Genomic DNA, 7312 nt, shown 5'->3' with positions numbered 1-7312 from the left:
ATTTCTTTAATGTTTAAAGTATCATTTAAGTTAATCACTTACAAAGACATAAAACTACTGTATATAACGTTTTAAAAGTTATTTAACGTTTAAAAACAATTATTAATAAATAAATTAAGAAGAACTTTTAATATTTGAACGATTTTCAATCACAATATTGTTCATAGTGGGTTAAAAATTGCTCTCTATTATAGAACAATTTTTAACCCATTACGCGTCACAATTATGAAGTATTTAAGAACACTGACCACCTTACAAACACCCATTAAAAAGCTATAATTTATACAACAAGTATTCTTTATTTATAACCTCAATATATTGTTTATGCATGAATCTTACCCTATAATTTATTCAACCTTACGACTATTTATTATATACAAGTAAGATGTAATTTTCTTTATAGTTAAGAGATATGCTTATGCATATATCAAAAGGTAATTTGAAGAAAGAAAATATAATTTAATGTTCTTGAAAACATTTAATTCATTCGTTATGGATTTTAATTTATAAAATTGACAAAAAAAAACCTTTTTAAATTATAAATATTTATTTTTTATTATTTACAAGTTCAATAAATTTTAAAGATATTAAAAATATCCGTGAATACGATATAAAACTTAAATGATATTAAATCCAAAGTTTTATTTTAAGGAAGTTAAGTAGACTTTATAATTTTACTTTAAAAACTCCTTTAATTTAATGTATTTCTTATAATACAGCTAAATATTTTATTTTAATATAATAATATATATTATTTTCCATTTTTATAAGAAAAATTTTATTTAAAAGTCACTCATTTTTCTCTAGAAAGCGAATATTTTGGTGGAAATTGTGACACGTTTTATTTTTGATAATTTAATTTGGAAATTTCAAATTATGAGAAAATCAAGTAATAGTTTCAGTTTTCCTCTTGATTGAATCGCGATAATAGGTGTGATGTTATCTACTAAATCGAGAAAATTGGAATTTTTAAAGATTATAACAAGGACAAGAGCGGATTACAATCATAGCTGGTCATCGTGTTAGCATTTTTTAATCATAAATTCTGCTTACTCTATTTCATTTCATTGTAAACACTTTAAAAACACCTATCGATATATAAATCCCAACTTAAAAACTTATATTTTTAATTATAATCTAATTTGCCTTTATATTTATAATTATTAATCCGATGATGTTTGTACGATTACACTGAGTTCATGGTCGACATTTTTAAAGAAAGTTTTTAAATTTGTAAATGTTTATTTTCCAGATTTACTTGATTTATGATTTAATTTAAATTATTAATTACATAAATAAAAACGAAGAAAGTTGATTTAGCTTCTTCTCGATTATAAAAATTCGGAAAATTAATGCCAAAATAAGCAGTCATTGAGTAATTTAAGAACTTGTAGCCATGAGATGATCTCAAATGACTCTGCTTTTCAAAGAACAGAGTCATTTGAGATCATTTCATGGCTAAAAGAAGATGCTAAATGTTTTATATCTTTAGTGTTAGAAGATCATTATCACCATGAAAAAAATGAAAGAGTTTTAATAGAGCAGCTTTAAAATTTTTCAATGAAAGCAAAGTAAATGTTGTTCTACTACTTTTTCAATTTAGAAGTGGTTCTTTTTATTTCCAAAATTTCTGTTTGAATTCCTCTTTGAATCATTTAATCCACTTTGAAATTATTCTTCTTATTTGCAATTTCTTGTTTGAATTTTATTTAGATTTGAAAATTTTGTTACACTATGAGATTCAAAGATTCTAATCTTTGAGTCTGATAGTGTAATAAAAAAGCATCTAAATAAACATTACAAATAATTTACTATGTATTATATACATTGACGAATTAAAAGTTTTCTTCGGCTTATATATTTTATACAGCATTTCATATTTACCTATATTTTAAAGCACACAGTTCCATATAAACACAATTTTACACATGCCTATAGTTATGTAAATAAAGCTGATAAGGTTATATAAATAATCCATGTAAATATACTGGTATAGATTACAATAAACACGTCTAAAATTTTTGATAACATTATAAATAAAATGATATACTAAACAGGTAGTTATATAAACAAATGATTCGTTTGTTGAGTTTAAATGTATGCACTTGAATCTAATAAACGATAAGCGATACATTATATTTTAAAACTGAAGATTATACGATCGATGACTTCATAATGACCCACTTTATTTAATAATTCCTTAAAATGTTCTTTTATCTTAAGAATCAGAGAAAATTCATCTTTTTATCATCGACGAAATTAGTTCTCATTTGCTAAGAGAGAAAGAAAGAGAAAGATGATTTCTAGCAAATAGCAATGAAAATCCTTCCTCCCACAAAGGGTAATTGTCATGTGGTGGCCTTAATAGCATAACTATTATGAAGAGGCAGGTCATAATACAAATATTAACATATATGACGCACGATAAAAGGAAGTTGGTTTTTATAAAACAGTCCTTATATTTTTTTAAATGGTAAGAGAACATTAATATTATGAACGCCTATATTCATGTTTCACATCTGATTTTAAGAAAGCTGACCTTGATCCATAACCCAGTTAGAAGAAATTATCGATGTTATAAAAAATATTTTATCACAATACTATATAAAATAAGTAAGCCAATGATAACTCTTTAAACTCATTTTATAAAGAGTTGTCCGTAAAATCATTATTTAGAAGATTTCTCTCTTTTGAGCTATTCAGGTAAGAATTCATTTTACTAATATTAATACTTTCATTTTTTTAAATTGTATTATATTATAATGTTATATTATATCTATGTATTATAATGTTATAATACATAGATAATTTAAATACTATTTATAGCTTATACTCTTAATTCTTGTATGCGATTTATTGAAAATTTCTGTTCCGTCTTATTCCTTTTAATAACGTTTAATAGAATAATTAATAATATAATCTTAAATGTATTATATTTTATAGAGATAATAATGCTGTTTAATATTAGCATATTTATAAGTAAATTTAATTTTAAATTATTTATAAGTTACTTTATGAAATAAATACATTCCAAATGCATAAAAGTATATCAAATAATCATAACAAAATTATTTAAGTATATATAAAATTAAACTAATTAGAATTATTGGTTAAGATATGAGTAAAAAGTACAGTACCACTCGATTATTTTACAGAAGTAATTTTAGAACAAAAAGTAGAAATAGTATATAACAGAATAATGCAGTAAAATGTCTTAAAAATTAAAATGTTAGCCTATGTTTTATCATAATTATTGTTCATTTAAAAGAACGAATACAGAAATCGTCCTGTTGTTATTTAAATTTTATTTAATACCACCTGGAAACAAATCAGAATAAAAATGACAATGATTTATATAATTATGTCTATGACAATGGAAATAATTATAATTTATAGTACTGTACATAATACGTTAAGTATATACAGACCTGTCTATATTTATCTTGTCACGAATTTAGGATTCATAAACGTGTCTTAAGAATCAAACGTGAAATTTTTATTGACCATTTCAGTCCTGTTTTATTGCCTTTATTAACTTGATATGGAAAAATAGCAATCTTAGTTTCTATATTATCTAGAGTACTATCGTTATTATTATAATATTAATAAATAAAAGCTAATCAAACCTGACTTAATTAAAATTCAAATATTAAACGAAGAAAATTTTTTAAACTCGAAGGTAAACAACTAAGAATATAGACTATCATAGCGGAGTTAATGTTTAAAAACTATATACAGTATACAATTATACTTAAACATGTATATATTTAATTTTTAAAAAGTATGGCTTAGTTTTACTCTTAAAGTCTTAAATTTTTAAATTATTTTTCAGTAAAAAATACTTTTAACATTTAAAATTATTTATAAAAACCATTTAGTCCTAAATATTCTTACAGAAGATTAATTTAACGTTTATCAATTATTCAAGGTCATTTTTACATGCAAAATATAAGATTAACACACATCGTTGTTTTTCTAATATACTTTTCGACTAACCTCCTTTACTTTAATAATGATCTATATTCTTATAAAGCTAATAGGCAATTTATGATTTTATCTCAAACTCTACTTTTAAAAAAAGTTCTTAAACTGCTGTCTGAAAAACTATTCGTAACCAAGACCTGTTTCACGCACAATCTCTATATGATATCTGCATAATAATATATTATAATTTTCGATAATTAAAGATTTAATTATTATTTTTTCTTTAATTATAAACACTTATGTTTTAATTCTATATTTATCGATAAAACTAATTCATAAATATAGAAGGAACATTANGTCTAAGTCAACATTGTACAGTACAGGGCATCCTAATTCAAATTCGCCTGAGCCCCATAAAGATATAAATTGCATAAATTAAATATTTCTAAATATTTACACATTATATTTATATTTAATTTTTTTCTTAACTAGAAAAAAAATAAATTTTACAAATTTTATATATTTATACACGAGATTTATTTCCGCATATTTACAGGTTAAGAGCATAAAAAAGAAAAAAATAATAATAATAAAGATTGAATAATGTATTTTTTAATGATAACAATAGTATAGCTACTCCCATTAATTTTTTAAGAAAATGATTATTTAGTTATCTCTGTACAGTACAAATCAAAAAATTTTGTTGCTAGTGGTAATGATACTTCAAAAATTACAAATATATAAGAAAATAATAACTTCCTTCTAAAATCCATAAAATTTCTTTAATGTTTAAAGTTAAAGTTAAAATTTCTTTAATGTTTAAAGTATCATTTAAGTTAATCACTTACAAAGACATAAAACTACTGTATATAACGTTTTAAAAGTTATTTAACGTTTAAAAACAATTATTAATAAATAAATTAAGAAGAACTTTTAATATTTGAACGATTTTCAATCACAATATTGTTCATAGTGGGTTAAAAATTGCTCTCTATTATAGAACAATTTTTAACCCATTACGCGTCACAATTATGAAGTATTTAAGAACACTGACCACCTTACAAACACCCATTAAAAAGCTATAATTTATACAACAAGTATTCTTTATTTATAACCTCAATATATTGTTTATGCATGAATCTTACCCTATAATTTATTCAACCTTACGACTATTTATTATATACAAGTAAGATGTAATTTTCTTTATAGTTAAGAGATATGCTTATGCATATATCAAAAGGTAATTTGAAGAAAGAAAATATAATTTAATGTTCTTGAAAACATTTAATTCATTCGTTATGGATTTTAATTTATAAATTCATTAGTTGCGATTTCTTATTGATTACTGACTAATTGTAATGTTTAAAATCTAACAAAATTTTGATTTAAACAAATTGGTTTACAGGGTAATAAATTAAATATAGAAGTCAAAATAAAATGTTATTATAATATTGCATTATATTATTTTCGTTCTCGATATTCAATTATTTTCCAGCTGTTAAATCATTATTACTTAATTAAAATAAACATTCTTCTTACTGTTGAGACATAATTAAGATTCTAATTTTAATTATGTCTCAGGATTAAGTCTAAAAGAGAACAGAATATATTCTACTTTTTAAAGGATTTTCAATTAATAAAATATTTTAGATAAAATGTTCATTTAACTATGAATAGGATGCTCTCGTATGCAAAATAATTTTAGCCTCATATGTTTAATTCTATAGTATTAAAATTAAATCTGAGTCAGATTTGTATATTCAAATTATATCTGTTGCATTATAAGAAGATTTTATATGTTATAAAAAAAGTTTATAATTCTACTGAACTTAAATACATTTTACATTTTTAACTATTAATAATCAAAGGCACTATCTACCTGGAAAAACTAGTTTGAATTTTATACGACGATTTTATTCTTGAAATTTATTCTTGAACTTGTTCTATGTAACTATTTTATTCTTTTTCTCCGTATCATCTCCAATCACAGGTCTAATAATAACATATATAAAATATTAAGAGCTATTTAAGAATACTAATATTAATTATTATTTTATAAAATTATAAAAAAGAACTTAATAAAATTTTAATTTTAACTTATTGAAATTTTATCTTGGTAATAGAAATTTACTAACATTTTATTTTAACTTATAATTTAATTAAACTACCACTTTATTACGAAAATTCTAAATATATTTAGATTTTTTAAACTTAAAAGTAAAAAATATCTTCATTTTTAATCTTACAATTTTAAACCATAAAGTTTTTTAAGTTTTTTAGTTATTCAAAGATATATAAGTAGTCTTTCCTATCTAAGTGATAATTATAAAATAAAAAATAGAAATATAACAACATAAATTCAGTAGCACGTTATCCTATGGACAAAAAAAAACCAATTGCCTGGGCCCCCCACCAATAAGGGGCCACAAATCAATCGTTTATAAGAAAATATTTCCCCAAAAAATTCCCTGAAGAAAAAGTCTAAGTCAACATTGTACAGTACAGGGCATCCTAATTCAAATTCGCCTGAGCCCCATAAAGATATAAATTGCATAAATTAAATATTTCTAAATATTTACACATTATATTTATATTTAATTTTCTTCTTAACTAGAAAAAAAATAAATTTTACAAATTTTATATATTTATACACGAGATTTATTTCCGCATATTTACAGGTTAAGAGCATAAAAAAGAAAAAAATAATAATAATAAAGATTGAATAATGTATTTTTTAATGATAACAATAGTATAGCTACTCCCATTAATTTTTTAAGAAAATGATTATTTAGTTATCTCTGTACAGTACAAATCAAAAAATTTTGTTGCTAGTGGTAATGATACTTCAAAAATTACAAATATATAAGAAAATAATAACTTCCTTCTAAAATCCATAAAATTTCTTTAATGTTTAAAGTTAAAGTTAAAATTTCTTTAATGTTTAAAGTATCATTTAAGTTAATCACTTACAAAGACATAAAACTACTGTATATAACGTTTTAAAAGTTATTTAACGTTTAAAAACAATTATTAATAAATAAATTAAGAAGAACTTTTAATATTTGAACGATTTTCAATCACAATATTGTTCATAGTGGGTTAAAAATTGCTCTCTATTATAGAACAATTTTTAACCCATTACGCGTCACAATTATGAAGTATTTAAGAACACTGACCACCTTACAAACACCCATTAAAAAGCTATAATTTATACAACAAGTATTCTTTATTTATAACCTCAATATATTGTTTATGCATGAATCTTACCCTATAATTTATTCAACCTTACGACTATTTATTATATACAAGTAAGATGTAATTTTCTTTATAGTTAAGAGATATGCTTATGCATATATCAAAAGGTAATTTGAAGAAAGAAAATATAATT

The sequence above is a fragment of the Centruroides sculpturatus genome, unplaced genomic scaffold, assembly GCF_000671375.1.
Source record: "Centruroides sculpturatus isolate CEXI.00-Female unplaced genomic scaffold, Cexi_2.0 scaffold433, whole genome shotgun sequence".
Classification (NCBI taxonomy): Eukaryota; Metazoa; Arthropoda; class Arachnida; order Scorpiones; family Buthidae; genus Centruroides; species Centruroides sculpturatus.
The sequence above is the reverse complement of the archived record's forward strand: the minus strand, read 5'-3'. Positions refer to the sequence as shown.